The 18,038-nt window shown below is 32.9% G+C and overlaps 1 pseudogene; it reads left to right on the top strand.

The window, feature by feature from the left end:
• The first annotated feature begins 9,737 nt into the window (after positions 1–9,737).
• On the top strand, positions 9,738–9,854 carry LOC142318565 (U2 spliceosomal RNA; annotated as a pseudogene).
• The last annotated feature ends 8,184 nt before the right edge of the window (positions 9,855–18,038 follow it).

Here is an 18,038-nt window from a genome sequence, read left to right as displayed (position 1 = left end):
GAATTTAGATTGCTGTAACATCTAGTTGTGCACCTCCCCTTTTGATTGCAATCGATTGCACCAAAAGTGTCCAAAAAGCCTAAAATCCCAAAAATTTGGATTTTGGACTTTTACTTAACTGTAGTAATAAGCGCTCGTTGTGAGATTTTCAACAATATATCATAAGTAGTAATTATTTCCATTGGTTCCAGAGTTATAGCCCAATAAAATTTAATTAATGAAATATTTGGTTCTTACAAGGGGAAGGCAACATCGGTTTGAATCCGATTTCATAGGCATATATTTTTTTAACTTTTTTTTTAATTTAAATATATTGATTTATTAATAATTAACCTCCGATTGTAAAAAAGAACTTTTACAATAAATTAAATAATTTATTTTATATTTTACAATAATTAATTTTTTACAAAAAAGATATGAAAAAAGTAATAAAAAATATAAAGATATAAAAAGTATGTGTAATTTAATAGGCGTACAATAAAGTCATGTGAAAAATACATCAGATTTTTTTTTATAACATTGTGAAAAACTCACCGAAAATAAAAAATTATGTAGAATTAAATAAAAGCCTTAGTATGCTAAACAAAAATGCAGTAAGTATGTAAAATCTACCTTACTTTTAACAACAAACATCTATTCTTAACTGTCTACCTTTTTCATATTCTATATAAAAAATTAATTTAATCAGTCTAATGTAATAATGCATATTTCAGTAATCCTTTTTTCAAATACTTTCTTAACATAAAAGTAGTTTTGCAAAACGTGAAGAAAAATATAAATGCGATATTAAAAAAAAAGGCGGTAAAAGTTGAATAACTTATCCTTTATACATTTTTATTTCAATTATGCTGTAGGATTTTTAAAAACTAGACTTAATTAGCAATATTTAGAGCACAATTGCGAAAAAAACAAAATTTTAAGTAAAAAAATTTGGATCCTTTTGACACCTCTTGAACAAATTATATTTTTATCTTTTAAAATTGCACTATATACAATACTAAAAGTATAACTGAAAAATAAAATAAATTCTTTTAAAATATTTCGGAACCCATTTGACCCCCTTGGTATACAGCTACCTCATGTAACATTTTAAAGAAGAGCAACTTGAAAAACAGATAAAGTACCAAAAATTATTAAAAAAATGTTAATTCTTAATTCGGGCTCCGTACATTTTTTTTTTAAAGTTCCCATGTTTTTTATATTAATACTTGATTTGATACAGTTAAATCTTCAATAATGAAAATTAAACTTTAAAAAAAATCTAAATTTTAAGTATGGGTCTCATTAACCTTTTTTTTGTGTTAAAAGTTTATTTATTATAGTAACTATTTATTTAAATAATTTGGCCCAGTTTAGTTTAATGTTATTCAACAAGGCTAAAATAAACGTTGGATATATATATATATTTCAACTTTTTTGGTCAACAGGATTCGGCAACAGGATTAAGGCAAAAGGTGTTTAGAAATAATGTTTAATAACGTCACCCTTAATCCGATTGGCTTAAAACTTTATGTACTAACATCGTACTTAATTTAATTTTAATTTTCTACGGCCACACTCAAAAAGTAAACAATTCAAAATGGAGAAAACTAGTCTATCCCCTTTTTACATTTTGTTCAAAATTTAATGCCATAAATACCCCATATGCAGAAATCATTTGAGCCATTTCGAAGACTTTATTGCGAGCTAATTTGGAGATATTGATAAAATACCGACTAACACAATCATGTACGTACATAAATGCATCTGCTGGAAATTTCTACAACATTTTTGTGTTTTCTTGGACTAAGAGGGTCTTGAAACGACTACATTTCCAGAATCTCCAACAAACAACGGTGAACGCTTACTTTCTTTTTGTATGTATGCTGTTGCAGCAGCTATAGAGTTATGGAAGGGAAAATAGAAATTCAAATTCGTTGTAGTTATGTGTAAGTGACAAGTAACATTTTTATGGTGAGTTTGAAACGTAAACTCACAAATAATATTTACTGTGTAATGTTTTAGATAACTTGAAAAACAAGAAATTAAAAAATGTATGTTTATATTTTTTGGTTAAAATTAAGTATTTTATAAAATTCTTGCATTTCACTAAACTCTCAAGTGAAAGTTCTGGAACGTAAATAATTTCTATTTATCATTACTCCTGAAATAGATTACGTTAGATGTGACTGACTTACAATAACCATCAAATACAATCAAACATATTTTTAAACCGGTTTATTATCTAAATTGTGACATTATTTTTATAATAAAGAATTAATTTTGTTTAAATTAACATTGTTTGAATATAAAACTTCATTCGGATAAAGATTGCGAGAGATGTACACTTAAGCATACATATAAGTATGAGGAGGCATGCTACTACTTAAATCTGATTTTTTTAGTTACGGTATCAAAGGAAAAACGTGAAGCGCGAGGCGGCATTTACGTGCGGTACATAAAAGTTTTGTAATGTTATTACATAAATTTGCCAATGACATTTGCAAATATTGTTTTTAATCTAGATGGCAGTAGTTACCATCTAAAGACTTCTGCCGAAACATTATCGATACGCTCTCTGGCGATAAAGTAATAACTTTACATTCGTTTCAACAACTCAGAGCTTGGACTAAACCAGTGTTGGTGAACAGGATAAAAATGGTTGGATTCTTTAGAATTTTGTTTTGTCGTTCAAACTACCTGATTTTTAAATTCTTAAGTATTCTGGTAGAACTTCTTAAGTATTCTGGTTATAAAGAATTTGGTGTTGTGAGAATTCACCTTTTAGTCCAAATATATATGATAAATGCAATCTGTTTAAAAAATACACTTAGGAAATGTTTTTTATTCTTCTATTTTTATCCGAAAAAGTGAGTTTTTTCCGTAATTATAACCTTGGCATTTCACAAAATATTAAGTTTACATATAAATCATTTTTTTAAATTCTCTTAAATAATTATTAAAGTTGTTGTTGTACTTTAAGATTAAACATTATAAACGGAAAATGAGAGAAAAATTTAAATTTTTAAGTGCGATTTTATAAAAATCTGAAATTTATGAATTATTTCCTGTGTTAGAAAATGATCTCGAGATCATTATGGCTGAAGGATTTTTCATTGAAATCCTTTCTTGTGTTTACAAGAAATGATGGGTTAAACACAAATTAAACCTTTTTTCATCACATAAAAGAATAAAAATAGATATGGTATGCGAATTGATTACAAAACCCTTCCTCTTTAAAGTTGTGTTTCTTTTGCTTCTGAAGATCATTTTTTGAAATGCTATATTTAAATTCCTGCTTCGGTAATTTTTATGAAAATTGTTTAGGTGTAACCTCTCTCTATCTTTTTCTGTTTAAATTCCGGAACCATCGTAAGGTATTACTTCAGAGGATGAATGAGGATGATATGTATGAGTGCAAATGTAGTGTAATCTTGAACAGTTTCATGTCAACCGTTCCTGAGATTTGTGGTTAATTGAAACCCAACCTCCAAAGAAAACCGGTATCCACGATCTTTTTTTTTTGTTTAAACTCCGGGACCACCGTTAGGTATTGCTTCAGAGGAAGAGATGAATGATTTGTAGCCTGAGTGAAAATGCCATGCCTGACCGGGATTCGAACCCAGCCCTTCCGGATGAAAGGTGGAGACGCTACTACTCGTGCCACGGAGGCTGGCGCGATCCACGATTTAGTATTCAAATCTGTGTAAAAGTAACTGCCTTTACTAGGATTTGAACCTTAGAACTCCCGACTTGGAAATCAGCTGATTATTGATCTTTCCTTCTTTTATTTTTTTTCTATTTAGCCTCTGGAACACCGTGCTTCAGAGGATGAATGAGCATGATATGTATGAATGTAAATGAGGTGAGTCCTGTACAGTCTCAGGTTGACCATTCCTGAGACTGCTTTTGTTAGAGACCACTTTTTCACAAATTGATATTTTTCGTGATATAAAATAATGAAGTCTAATAATGAACTTTGAATATAATCTTCTATTAATTTCTGTAGTATGCAATAATTATTTTTCTAATTATTTTACACTACTACACTATTTCCGCTTAAAAGTTTGGAAAAATTAAAAATATTTTTTTTTCGACGATGCTAAAACATTTTGTTGTTATTTTATAAAAGAAGTCGCCGTAATTCAGGTGTGATATTTTAAATTATAGATGTTATGTTTTGTTATAATATTTTTCTACGGCTGTTTTATAACTTTTGAATTACGCGAATGGAATCTGTATCGTAATGATGGTCATTATGAAACAAATTTTCATTATGATACAGGTGTTCAACCAATTAAAAGCCTGTTATTTTCACCGATCAATCAAACGCAGGTATTGATTAATGTATCAGCTGTTTTTTTACTTTGATTTTAATCCGATTTAGTTGTTAGTAAAGAGGGATTGATTTGAAAGTACACCAACTAAGTTTCTAGGTTACATTCTTAATTATAACCGATTCTGAGCAGGAATGTCTTTTAACACCGATCGATATTAAAGAAAAGGCAGAAATTATGATTAATAACCTATCGCCACAGAACTGTATTGTTTATGTGTAGTTCAAAAAATTAAAAAAAAAAAAAATATTCCGTAAACAATGCATTCTATCATTGATTTAAATCAATAATCCCAATATTTTCTCAGCCGTAGAGAAAATACGGTATAAAACTCTCTTTACTCGCCAAGGTTCGTGTTGTGCGTTCATGCATTAATGACTATCATATAAGCTATTTGCATAATGTACTATTTTACATTAATTAAATCCCGTTTTTTCCACCATTTGATTTCTTTCATTTATGAGCATAGGAATGAATTCTCTGCGGGACAGCAACAAATAAATTATTCCTGTTAATATAAGCTATGAGACGCGAAGATGTACCATCCAATCTTAAAAAAAAAAAAAAGGTGAAATATTAAGTATAAGAGAAATTTAAGGTAAAATTACAGAAATAATTTATATTTAAAATAATATAATTCAGATCATCTGAATGAAAATATTCGCAAAAACCGTGTGAGTAAATGTGTTTTAGGTTTTGCGGAAGATTTCATAATTATGTCTGTTTTTTATATTTCTATCGCAAATAATTGTTTTTCTCAGTTTCTTTTTAATTTCCTATCCTGAGTTTAGAATGGTTACATTTTGTGATATTTAATTTAGTTTTTAGTCGTTTTACAACAAAACTTACTGCAATAAGTAGATTAATAACAAGATTTCCAATACATTACATTGAAAAATAGTTGAGAATAAAATATTGGGATGAAAATGATTTATTTTCAGAATTTATTTTATAGTAAATGTGACCAAGCAGACAATAACTTTTTAAATAGATTAAAACCAGATATAGTGTCGCTCTTCTTTAACTCGTAATTTATTTTATTTGCCTAATAAAAATAAAAAACGGTTAAATAATTTAAAAAATTAAAGAATATCCACCTTTTAACTTTTATCGTTATCTTGTTTTTTGAATGTTTTTTCTTTATATGAATATAATTTTAATTACTGTCGATACAGTTATCTCTAATGTCATTCTGATGTGTACTTTAGCTATTTAAAAAATAAAACTGAATCTGTTCATTGAAAAGAATAAAAGATTATAAAAAAATAGAGTGCAAACATGTTTGTACAAATTAACTACTATGATCTCTAAACGTCTATAATTTTTCAGGGTCAGTCAAACAGGTTTTGGACTCATTTTGAAATGTAGATTACTGTAATCAGTAAAATATTAATAGTAAGAATAATTAGGCAAAGATCACGGTCATGGAAATTGATGTCTGAGCCCGGCTTATGATAAACTGAACCCCTCATTTATGGTCACTAAATTTAATGCCAAATACGAACAAACAAGTTTGCAATCATCTTGGTTATCACACACACACACACACACACACACACACACACACACACACACACACACACACACACACACACACACACACACACACACACACACACACACAAACATATATATATATATACAGAGAGAGAGAGAGAGAGAGAGAGAGAGAGAGAGAGAGAGAGAGAGAGAGAGAGAGAGAGAGAGAGAGAGAGAGAGAGAGAGAGAGAGAGAGAGTTTTTTGTGTTTTTTTTGTCTTGAGATAAATTTAAGGTAATGAAAACTAGTTGAAATTGTTACCCGATCTGAGTATTTCATTTACAATGAAACTGCTATATATTTATCCTGTCAATGCCTGATGGTAAGGATCTAAAAAATTCATTTATTCAATATTTTTCGGAAATTCAAAACTGTAAATTATCGAATATTTTTGAAATTATCTGAATAAGACGCTGTATTAGTCCCGCTCAGTTAAGGTCCCACCATAAAACTAATTTATTTACTTAACATTTATATATGTTAAGTAAATAAATGTTAATTTATATATGTTAAGAATTAATGTTTTATATAGAATGACAAAGAAATGAAAATAATTTCAGAGTAGGATCCTGAATGTACTGTATTATACTGATGAAAATAAAGATTCAATTTTATATAAATGTAAATACAGAAACTCTTTGTTTTTTAATTATGCAAAAAATTTGCACACATTTGATTTCTTTGCTGTAACGGCAAAATGAGACTGTATTAAAATTCTTTAGGATACAAATGGTGGGATAAATTTTTATATATTTTTTGATCCTAAAAAAAGTGGAACCCAAACTGTATCTTTAATTGCTTTTGAGAAAATTGTTATAAAGCCTAAAGAATTGGAATTTATAAAATACACTTGTAGGTTTGACGTAAATTTGATAAACTAATATAAAAATATTTAAGAATTAAATTAATTAAGAACTGAAAATAAATTAAGATTTAAAAATTCAACTTTTATTTAAAATAGAACAGATTAAAATAAATAACATTAAATACATAATCTTCCGTCAAATTATTACAAAATGTCTTTTGTCACTTTTGACACAACGCTCTGTTCGATCTTCAGTTGGCTCTTTGTGCTATATAAGATTGTTCATATAACTTCAGCGGCGTTATAAATTTTCATCAATGACTCTTCTTTATTAATGTCATATACTAAAATTTTAATATGATCCACAGGTTTACTCCGGTGACTTTAAATCAGGCAATCTTGAAGACTAATTAATTGATCCGGCAAACTAAATGATTAAATTTTAAATTTACGTAATACCTAATTTATTTTAAAAAATCTGTAGATGTCCTATTACATTGAAAAACATTTTTTTACACGTTTCTTGTAAGGTGTTAATCAAAACTGAAAGGTGCAATAAGTTTTGTCGCTAATAATAATCCATAGAAAACAGTAACGTTAAACTTACTTTGAACCATCCGAGAATTTTCAAACTTTATTACCATTTACTTCAGTTTTTGGCAGTTTATTAAAAAAAAAAAAAACAAAAAGATATGATTTAAAGGTTTGACATTAAAGTTTATTATCTATTTAAGGTAAAGTATTATGAAAGAATGGGTTTGTTTGACATGATAGGTTTTAATTTCATCTAAGTTTGAAAAATCCTACAAAAAAAGTCACCAGTATGAAGAAAACTCGGTCTTTAATAAACGCAATTGCAAAACACGTGATTCTCAATAATAATAATAATAATAATAATAATGCTCTGGCGGTATTTCTACTAGAGAAATACCGCCATGGCTCTTGCCAGCGGTAAATACAAGCTTGGATCTCTCTCAAGGAGAAATAAAAAAGAAACCAGCAGTGATCATCCAGCAGGAATTTTTGGCAATCGTCAGTAGCTACGAAGAACATATTAGAATTTATACTGACGGTTCTAAAACCGAACATGGTGTTGGATGCTCAATATATGTAAGTGAAGAAGCCCACTTTTTGAAACTGCCAGATGTGGCCAGTGTCTACACGGCAGAACTCACTGCAATTCAGCAGGCTCTTCGCTACACTGAACACTATTGCGAAGAGAGAGTGCTAATATGTTCCGATTCATTAACTGCACTTGCCGCAATTCGGAACAAGAACATTAAGGATGTCCTAATTGCAAACATCTTGTCCATTTTATACGTACTAAAACAACGAGAACAGCGATGCGTATTTGTATGGACTCCGGGGCATGCTGGTATTACAGGTAATGAAATCGCAGACGAAGCTGCCAGAAAAGCAACAGTCTGCGATGATTTGGATGCATTTCCTGTAACAGTGGCAGATGTTAAAAACCGTCTAACAAACATAGTAAGAAACAAGTGGAACGCTGAATGGAGGAGTTTAAATACAAAATTAAACTCAGTAAAAACTTCTCCTTATAAATGGAAAAGCGACTTTAAGTTGACTCGCCGTGAGCAAGTAGCGGTGACCAGACTTAGAATCGGTCACACGCGATTAACAAATTTATATTTGTTAACCGGCGAAGTGAGACCAATGTGCGGTGTTTGTAATAAAACACTGACAATCAAGCATCTAATAGAAGAGTTTACCATATATGAGGACCTCAGAAAGAGGTTCCGATTTACAAATAATATTAGTGCTGATCTGGATAATGGAAATGAAGAAAATATAGTTTCATTTCTATACGCCAGGGGACTTCTTAAAATACTATAAAATGAAAGTTTAAAGCTGTGGTAAAAGATACTCTAAGCGGTAGTTTATATATATATATATATATATATATATATATATATATAAAGAAAGAAAGAAATGGTATTGATAAGTTTAATTTTAATTTTAATTTTATGGTCTTTTGAGAACCTTATCTCAAATTTTAATATCGGGGCCCTTTACACCCCGTAAGTGTTTGTGATTGTCCTTGTCTTTTATGTCTTAAATGTTTTGTGTAGTTTGTGCTTTTAAATAAAATGTAAGGGCCCTTTACACCCTTACATATGACGATCCAGATGGTGATAGTAATTTCTTTTAAAGATTGTGACGAGGGCTAATGACCTTAGCAGTCGATGCCCGTAAAATTCCATAAAAAAAAAAAAATAAAAAATAATGCCCTGAGGTAGATATTCCCCACGTCCGGAACACAACATCTACGTTCCATGTCCAGGGCGGCAACAGCTGTACTCAAGTACATTACATATAGCTGGCTAACGGGGTTCCGAGTGTTGTTTCTCGGATATGCTTTTTTCGGCCGATTTTCATCTATAGGCCGAATTACAGGACTGGACTTTGCGGCCACCTGCAGATACGAAATTCTTAACGATTATGGAAATGGATTAATACCGCCTTTAGAGCTGGCGATGTAGCGGCCACGGTCAAAGTTATTTGCAGGTGTAACGGAGACCTTTCGTCGTCCACATGCCCCCCGCGATGGCAAGCATGTAGTTAAGGTGCCCATGTTCGGAGCATGGGAGCCCTGAAAGCTTCGGTGTGTAGGGGCCTGGAGTCAGTGCAGAAACTGCGCATCCGCTCTCTACCAGGTCATATGCCGGTTCCACCGGAGTACTGGAACGGATCTCCAGGGTTGGTAGCCCTGGAGTGGCGGTGTACCCCGGCAGCTAGCCTTACTACAGAAGGGATTAATTGTTCATGGAAACTGAACAACTAATGCATTATACATTATGTATCTCAAATTTTAATATCGGGGCCTTTACACCCCGTAAGTGTTTGTGATTGTCCTTGTCTTTTATGTCTTAAATGTTTTGTGTAGTTTGTGCTTTTAAATAAAATGTAAGGGCCCTTTACACCCTTACATATGACGATCCAGATGGTGATAGTAATTTCTTTTAAAGATTGTGACGAGGGCTAATGACCTTAGCAGTCGATGCCCGTAAAATTCCATAAAAAAAAAAAAAAATAATAATAATATTATTATTATTATTATTGATTCTCGGCCTCTTGGCTAAGATCAAAGTGTAGTGTCTGTTCTTATCATCTTAATATCTGATATGCTCAGCATCACTGGGCCAGACTAACGTTACAAGGAAAATAAATCCCATCTCTAAAAGATGGATGTTCGATTAGGCAGATTGGACGAGCTTCACAGCTAGTGCGAAACTCCCTGAAACGACTGGAGTTATCGAAGCCGATGTCGATGCTATAACTAACGCCATATTTGACTCGGAATCAAGCTATATTCCCAAAACATCCGGGAAACTCAAGAAGCAACCCGTTTCGTGGTGGAAAGATGAAATAAGTGAAGCTATTAGGAGAAAGAAAACAGCATATAATGTTTTTAAGAAACGTCCAACATTAGAAAATCTAATTTCCTTTAAAAAATACAGAGCTTAAGCAAAAAGACTTATGATAGATGCCAAAAAACGATCCTGCATCCATTAACAGAATTACGACTGCATCAGACCTTTGGAAGAAAGTGAGGATGATTTGTGGAAGTACAAACTTTACTCCCATAACTACTATCTTTCAATATGAAGATGAAATTAAAGAGATACCCCAAACGAAATTGCAGAGTTACTAGCCAATCATTTCGGAAAAGCCAGAAAAACGGCTAACTACGATGTTGTTTTTTCGAACAGAAAAAACAGAACTTGAGGGTCTACTAAATTTCAAAACTAAAATAAATTTTTCATATAATGTACCTTTCAAATAGAAGAACTTATGAAAGTATCGGAGAAAGTAGGCAACAACGCAGCTGCTGGTCCGGATGAAATTCATTATGACATGATCAGGCAGCTGAATACTACTGCAAAATGTAGATTGTTAGAAATATATAATCAGATATGGCGGGATGGAATATACCTGCAGCAGTGGAGAAAAGCACATATTGTTCTAGTTCCAAAGAAAGATAAAAATCTAACAGCTCGCAATACCTACCGTCATATTTCTTTGACGTGCTCTATGTGAAAAGTATTTGAAAAAATGATAAATAATAAACTCGTTTGGATTTTAGAAAAAGAAAATCTCTTATCCTCATATCAAGCAGGTTTCAGGCAATATCACTCAACTACTAATCAAATGATTAACTAAACATTTATATAACTGAACATTTATGATTAACTGAACATAATATATAATAGCTTCATCACAAGAAAATATTGTGTCGGTGCCTTCTTTGCCCTGCAGAAGGCATTCGATATGACCTGGCGTCATGGAATAATGCTTCAATTACATGAATGGGGCATTCGCGGCAATCTGCCAGTATTACTCAGCAACTATATGAGTAAACGTACTTTTCAAGTATGTGTCAACAACGAATATTCAACACAAAAAGATTGGAAAATGGCATACCACAAGGCTCGCCGTTGAGCGGTATCTGGTTCACGATCGCCATTAATAAACTGATATTAGCTATTCCGGCAGAAATCAGCAAAAGTGTCTATGTCGATGATCTGGCAAATGTGTATGCCAGCAACACGACAGCTACGGTGAAGTACAAATTGCAACGCGCGATAAACGTTGCAAAATGCAACTTGCAATAATGGTTTCAAATTTTCATCCGAGAAAACGTGCTGTTTACACTTCTGTAGGAAGAGAATTCCTCACCGAAGTCCTGTTTTGACCATCGACGACCATCTAGTAGAATACAAGGATAATGTGCGATTTTTAGATCTATTGTTAGATAAATACCTTACATGGGGATTACATATACAGGACTTGAATGATAGATGAAAAAAGGCTCTAAACATTATTAAATATTTATCCAACATCAATTGGGGCTCAGATAAAGAAATACTACTGACACTGTATAAAGCATTGGTTCAATCGAAACTCGACTACGGATGTATTGTGTATTCATCCGCTGAAAAGTCGCATTTACGAAAGTTAGATGTAATACATAACAGCGGAATAAGATATGCCACAGGCGCTTTCCGTTCAAGTCCGGCGACTAGTTTAATGTCGGATGCTGTAATAATGCAGTGGCATTATTACATTATAATGTAGTGACATTATAGAAGAGAGGTTCTATTGCTAAGATACGCGGCTAATATACGGACCTTTCCTACCTACCCATATAAATAATAAAAATTTTAAAGAACATCCTTTGCCTGCATTATACAAACATCGTGCTTCCTATTCTAGACCAGCCGGAATACGGTATCACAAATTAACAAGAAAATATGAAATTGCTTTATCATAGACATTAGCAATTAATACAAGAGAAATACCGCCATGGCTCTTACCACTGTAAACACAATATTGGATCTCCCCCGTGGAAAAATAAAAGAGAAACCAGTAATAATCATCCAATAGGAATTTCTATCATCCATCAGTAGCTATGAAAAATATATAAAAATTTATACTGACGGTTCTAAAACCGCACACGGTGTTGAATGTTCCATATATGTAAATCGAGAAGCCATTTTTGGAAACTGCCAAATATGGCAAGTGTTTATACGGTAGAACTTATTGCCATACAGCAATGCTACTCTGAACATTTCTGAGAAGAAAGAATGCTTATATGTTCCAATTCGGGAAGGCCAGTCTCCCCTCCGAGGAGTTCTTTGTCCGTCAACAGGCAACAGGTCGTATGACGCTGGGGGGACCCCGGTGGGTTAATTCCTGCGTGAAAATTTTTTGGAGTGGCAGTCAACTGTCACGGTATCCTAGGGCGGCTGATGTACTGCTTAACGGCGGTTTCAGTTGCCCCGGGTTGCTTAAAAAAGAAGAGAAGGAAAAGAGTTCTATGGATATGAACTCTTTGGATATGGATTCTATGGAAATAAATAATGTGGGTATTGTCAAAACATTCTTTTTTATTTTTGTTTTGTGTTTTATTTATTGTTAATATCAGGGACCTTTACACCCTGTAAGCGTTCTCAGTGTTTGTGCTTAAATGTTGTGTGTTGATAATTTTGGTGTTTTTAAATAAAATGTAATGGCCCTTTACACCCTTATACATGATGAACCAGATGATTCGAATTTTTATTAAAAAAAGAATGTGACGAGAGCTAATGACCGTAGAAGTCGATACTCATATATTCCTCCCCCCCAAAAAAAATTAAAAAAACATGCCCCGTATAAATCCAACTCCACGTCCGTGCAACAACATCTACGCAGACGTCCGGGCCGGACATGGTACTTCCGTACCCTCACTTAAGTCGGCTAACAGGGAAATGGTCTTGCTCAGAAGCTCCCTGTGAAGTACGGGAATGGCGGTCCCGAGCTGTCTGAGCTGGTTGCGGTTGTGTTTCTAGGTTTCGCGCTATGCAGCGGAGATGGGAGGCATGACTGTGATCTGTTTTCCGACGGTGGGCGGAATGGAGAAGGGGAGTTCCTATCCCTATTCTCGGTTGTGGAGCCAGGTTGAGGGTGGGCTGCTGTGAGCTTGCTCTGCCGAAGTCTTGCGCCGTACAGTGTGAGTTAATCGCTTCGGCCCTTGACGGGGATTGTCCCATGGGTAAGGGTATCGAGCCCTTACTGCTACTTGCGAGCCCTACGATGTCGGTATCGTGATTCAGGTAGTAACTGACTCCCCGGCCTGGGTTAAATTTGTGAAAGGCGGTGGATTGGGGGAACCCGGGCAGGATCTATGATCCGGGGCATTTGTCTCTCCGCTCGCACCTTGTGATATGTCGAAAATACAGGCTATGGATTTTTTAACTTCCACATCATCGGTGACAGAGGGTCCACGTAAAAACACTCGTTCTGGAGAACCTCTCTCTCTTCGTAGGCGAAGAGGAAGAGTGTCGAGGAGTTTAACGATAAACAAGAGTTTCTGGAGATTGAGAAGACGGATCGAACCAAATTTCAACTGAAGTGTAACGTGGTAATACCGAAATATTTGGTAATAAAGAGAAAAGAAGGCGTCCTTTGGTGATAGCCCGAGGCATCACGGAAGCTGCTGGCGGACCAGTAAAGGATGTAAGGAAGATTGCAGTAGGACTGTTCGTTGAAACGGTCAACGATCTACAATCTTCGCGGTTGTTAAAGGCGAAGGAGATTGGACTATTAGACGTTGAAGCATTACCACACGGAACCTTAAATACGTCGATGTGTGCAGGGGCTTGTTGAACTGCACCGAAGTGGAGATCGTCGAGGAAATCAGTGCACAGGGAGTTATAACTTGTCGTCGATTGAATACCCGGAGCGGTGGAGAAGTAAAACCCTTCGCGTTGCACGTTTTGACTTTCAACAGGCCAAAGTGCCCAGATAAGATACAGGCCGGCTTTCACAGACTAGACGTCCGTCCATTTGTCCCGACGCCATTGCAATGCTTTGGATGTCAGCGGTATGACACACAGGTACGTTGCACTAGGAAACAGATCTGTGTTTGTGGTGAACCACTCCATCCTGATGACCCATGCAGGATCCACCTGTGGGCATCAATTTTCAGGGGAATCATTCAGCGAGGTCTAGAAATTGCCCAGTATATATAGAAGAGGTAGCAATCTAAGAGATTAAGACCACTCAAAATGTCAGCTACGTTGAAGCGAAGAAAATTATTAAAGATAAATCGTCGAAGACTATATCATATGCGCAAGTTGTGTCATCTCTTGCATCTTCTTACAATGCAAAGGATGCGATTGCGGATTCCAGCATTAGCAAGTATGGTTGAACGTATCATCGAAAACAAACTTAGAAATCGTCCAGCTAGAGAAGATAGTTTAAAACGAGAGAACACCAGCTGTTAAGAAAAAGAGTTCATTTCCTTTGAGGAATGACGCTTTGAAGAAGAAGGATAGTGAATGCAGGCAAGAGAAGAAGCCTGAACCAAAAGTAGAAATCATCGAAGTGATTAGATAGAGGTGAAAATTCTACAAAAAGAAGATCTACAAAAAAACAAAAATGGAGCCCCTACGGAGGCCTTTAGTAGAGAGGGTGAGGACTTTGGACGTCCCACACGTTTTATCAGTGAGTGCATCCAGTTTGGACTGCGATGTACTACTAACTGGACCACAGGAACCGGTGTCGTCTGATGCCGGCAATAGGAGATCCTCGGCTGACTGAAGGATGATGCATCAGATACTGCAGAATTTGACATCAAGGCCTTCAGAAAAATGGAGAAGAGGAACAAAAAAGGATGGCCTAAGCGAAAACCTAGATGATTGGTATTAAGATGAAGCTCGTTTTATATGCCTTGATAAATTTTAACGAATGGATAAATATTTTAATTTTTGAATGACATGGAGAATTCTTTAATGTTAGATTGAAGTTGTCTATGTGTTTGTAAGTTGTAAGGCCCCTTTACACCCTTGTCATTAGGTGTGTAACATACTATTGAAACTTGATTGTTGACAAAGTTTCGTAAGAAATGGTTTTGTTTCATTTACATCCTTGCCATATTGTGTTTCTATTGAGTTTTTAATCCCATGACAAGTCTTTTTTTTTTAGATGATCTCTACTGACAAGACTAGTGTAATAGCTGTGTCGCTCGTGTTTTTTTATCGGGAGGGGAAAAGTATGATTATTCTTCTTTTTTTCTCTGTTGATGTGGAAGGGGCTAATGATCATAGCAGTCAATGCCCCTAAAACTAAAAAAAAAAATAAAACAATAATAATAATAAGACGAAGAAGGAGAAAAAAAGAATGTAGAGATAGAAGCAAATTTAAAACGCTCTTCATACTATCTGTATAGGCAAAATATTCGTTAAAAAACTTTTCCCACTAAATGCATTGGGAAAAAACTTTACTGGAACACCGAAGAAACTTTCTTAGTAAAAAAAACAGTTAAGGCACTGTAATCGATCTATCTCGGGTGATTGAATATATAAAAAAAAAATCGTTATATACGGATTAAACCTGAGAACATTTTTCTTTTGTTAAAATCAGCTAAAAAAATAAAATTTTTCCTATTAAAGTTAGAAAGTATAAATTATAATTTTTTATTTTATTAATTTTCTTAACGAGTATAACATCCAGTTTTAGCCGCTTATAAGTAATGAATTTTATATTGCTTAAAAAATATTTTTCTTGCTCAACTTTGATTACAATCCACGGACCTTCAGGACGATCGACGAAAATGGTAACACTCAGCCACAGAGGTAAACTACGATTAGAACATTTAAAAGGAAGGCCTATTTACTCTACTACATGGTATAATAATTAATATCTACGTTATTAGCCGTGAATTACAGTGTAATCTGTAAAAGACCTACGTATTTTTTCAGGGACACTGTTACTATTACACTGTTACACATACTATTGAGTACATTTATGATAACTTATTGGTTAAAAAAACGTGTAGATATATTAATATCTAATATTAATTGAGCGAAGTGGTAAATAATCGCCTAGTGTAAGGCGACAGCAAAATAGAATTTTCGGTCTCATGACCCCCAACTTTTCAGATTTATCTTAGCTTATGGGTTATAATATATTTTAGCAAGCTAATTAACTTGTGTAGTCAGTTTTCGCAACCGAATTACAAAATTACCAAATATGTAAAAACAGTATGATAATATTTCATATACTTTTAATTATGTCATTAAGTATTCATTGATTTAATTATAATTATTAATAATATTTAATGATCATTTTATAATATACATTTTGTTTTATTGAAGTTATAGAGATAAATTATTTGTTCTACTTTTATTTACTATTCGATACATTTTCATGGACAAATTATAAAATAATAGATTCAATAATTAAGAAGATTAACAGATTTTTTAAATTTTTTATTACGATTATCATTTATTTAGGCAGCTCTCAATTATAAAATTTATTGATTACTAGTTTTTTCTTCTTCTATTTAATTTTATCATAATTAATTAATTTTTTAATTCATTTATTTGATAACGAAGTTTTCTCCATTATCGAAATTCATTTTAATTTATTTAATTAAAAAATGTCTGGTTCAATACCCTCAAAGTTGGGTTGAGTAACCTGGATTACGTAAATTTACGATCATATCAGTTTGCAAGCAAATAAACATAAATTGAAAATTTATAAGAACTTTGACAAGTTTTTTTCAAGTACTTCATTGTTAATAAAATTATGGTAAAAAATTATGTATTTAACATATTGATATTTGTATTGTCTTAAAAATTCTACTCTTTTCACTGATATAATTGAAAATCATTTATTTCATTTAGACTCAAAAAAAATCTGTTTATTAAATAAAAATTAGCAAATATTTAATCATATGCTCAGGTACTAGGTTATTATAAAAACTGTATTTGTAATTATTTAACAAAACCTGACACGGTAATTTTTTGCTTATCTAAACTATTTACATTCTGTTCATGTTTCACAGAGAAGAAAGAATGTAATTACGTTAAAAAAATATATACGAGTACAATTTTAGTTGAATCGAGTTATGTTCGATATTGAGCCCCACTGGGTCTGTTTCTCTTAAACTGCTGGTCTAATTTTCTGAAATATTCAATAGCGTAAAAGCCTCTAATAGAGTATTATTCCAATTTTCATAAATGTTTTATATATATATATATAAAACTGTAACTGAGGTTTGTTAGTTATTCTGTTACCATATATTTTTTCATGTATTTTATTTCTCTGATTTGCTGTATTAAAAATAATGTTTATTAGGTACAGAATACTACGATTTTCTGTCTATTTTTCGCCTGTTTTATTTCAATAAAAAATAGATTTTTAAAAATCTTAAATTAATTTTTTATTGGCGTATTTACATTAATTTTCTCAAAATTAAATTTTTTACAAGTTTTGTTACTAAATCTTCCACATTTATTAGTCATTTAACAATGCTTTTTGTACTACAAATCTAAAAAAAAAAAATATTGTTTTCGACACCGAATTTTGTGTTTTACGACGGATATCTTAAACACTACTGAAGTTACAGTTCTGGGACCTGCTTTATCCTATTTTCCAACTCAAATTACATAAGAAACTACTTAATCCTTAATTTGGGTCCTAAAAATTACAGTAGGGCTTCTTTTTATTAGAAGAGCTGAAATTTGGGCGAAATCTTTCGCTAGTCGTAACTTGAAAACAAAGCGTTTCCAGACCTATGTTTATATAAATTTTTCATTATTTTAACCAGCAGAACATGTCCTGAAGGTTTCTACGTTTCTACATGGGTCACTCTGTGCATATATTTACATACATGTATTTTGATAATTAGAAGACATAGGATAAATGCATTGCTATACATATATATATATATATATATTGCTATACACTTCCTGTCACCCTTGCTATCAGAATAATGTAATATTAGTTTCAATATAAAGCCCATTTTTTGTTCACAAATCAACGACTAATGAAATAAGAAAAATAAGTATTGAAAATTGATTGACTACGTC

The sequence above is a fragment of the Lycorma delicatula genome, chromosome 1 (assembly GCF_047948215.1).
Source record: "Lycorma delicatula isolate Av1 chromosome 1, ASM4794821v1, whole genome shotgun sequence".
Lineage (NCBI taxonomy): Eukaryota > Metazoa > Arthropoda > Insecta > Hemiptera > Fulgoridae > Lycorma > Lycorma delicatula.
The sequence above is the reverse complement of the archived record's forward strand: the minus strand, read 5'-3'. Positions and strand labels throughout refer to the sequence as shown.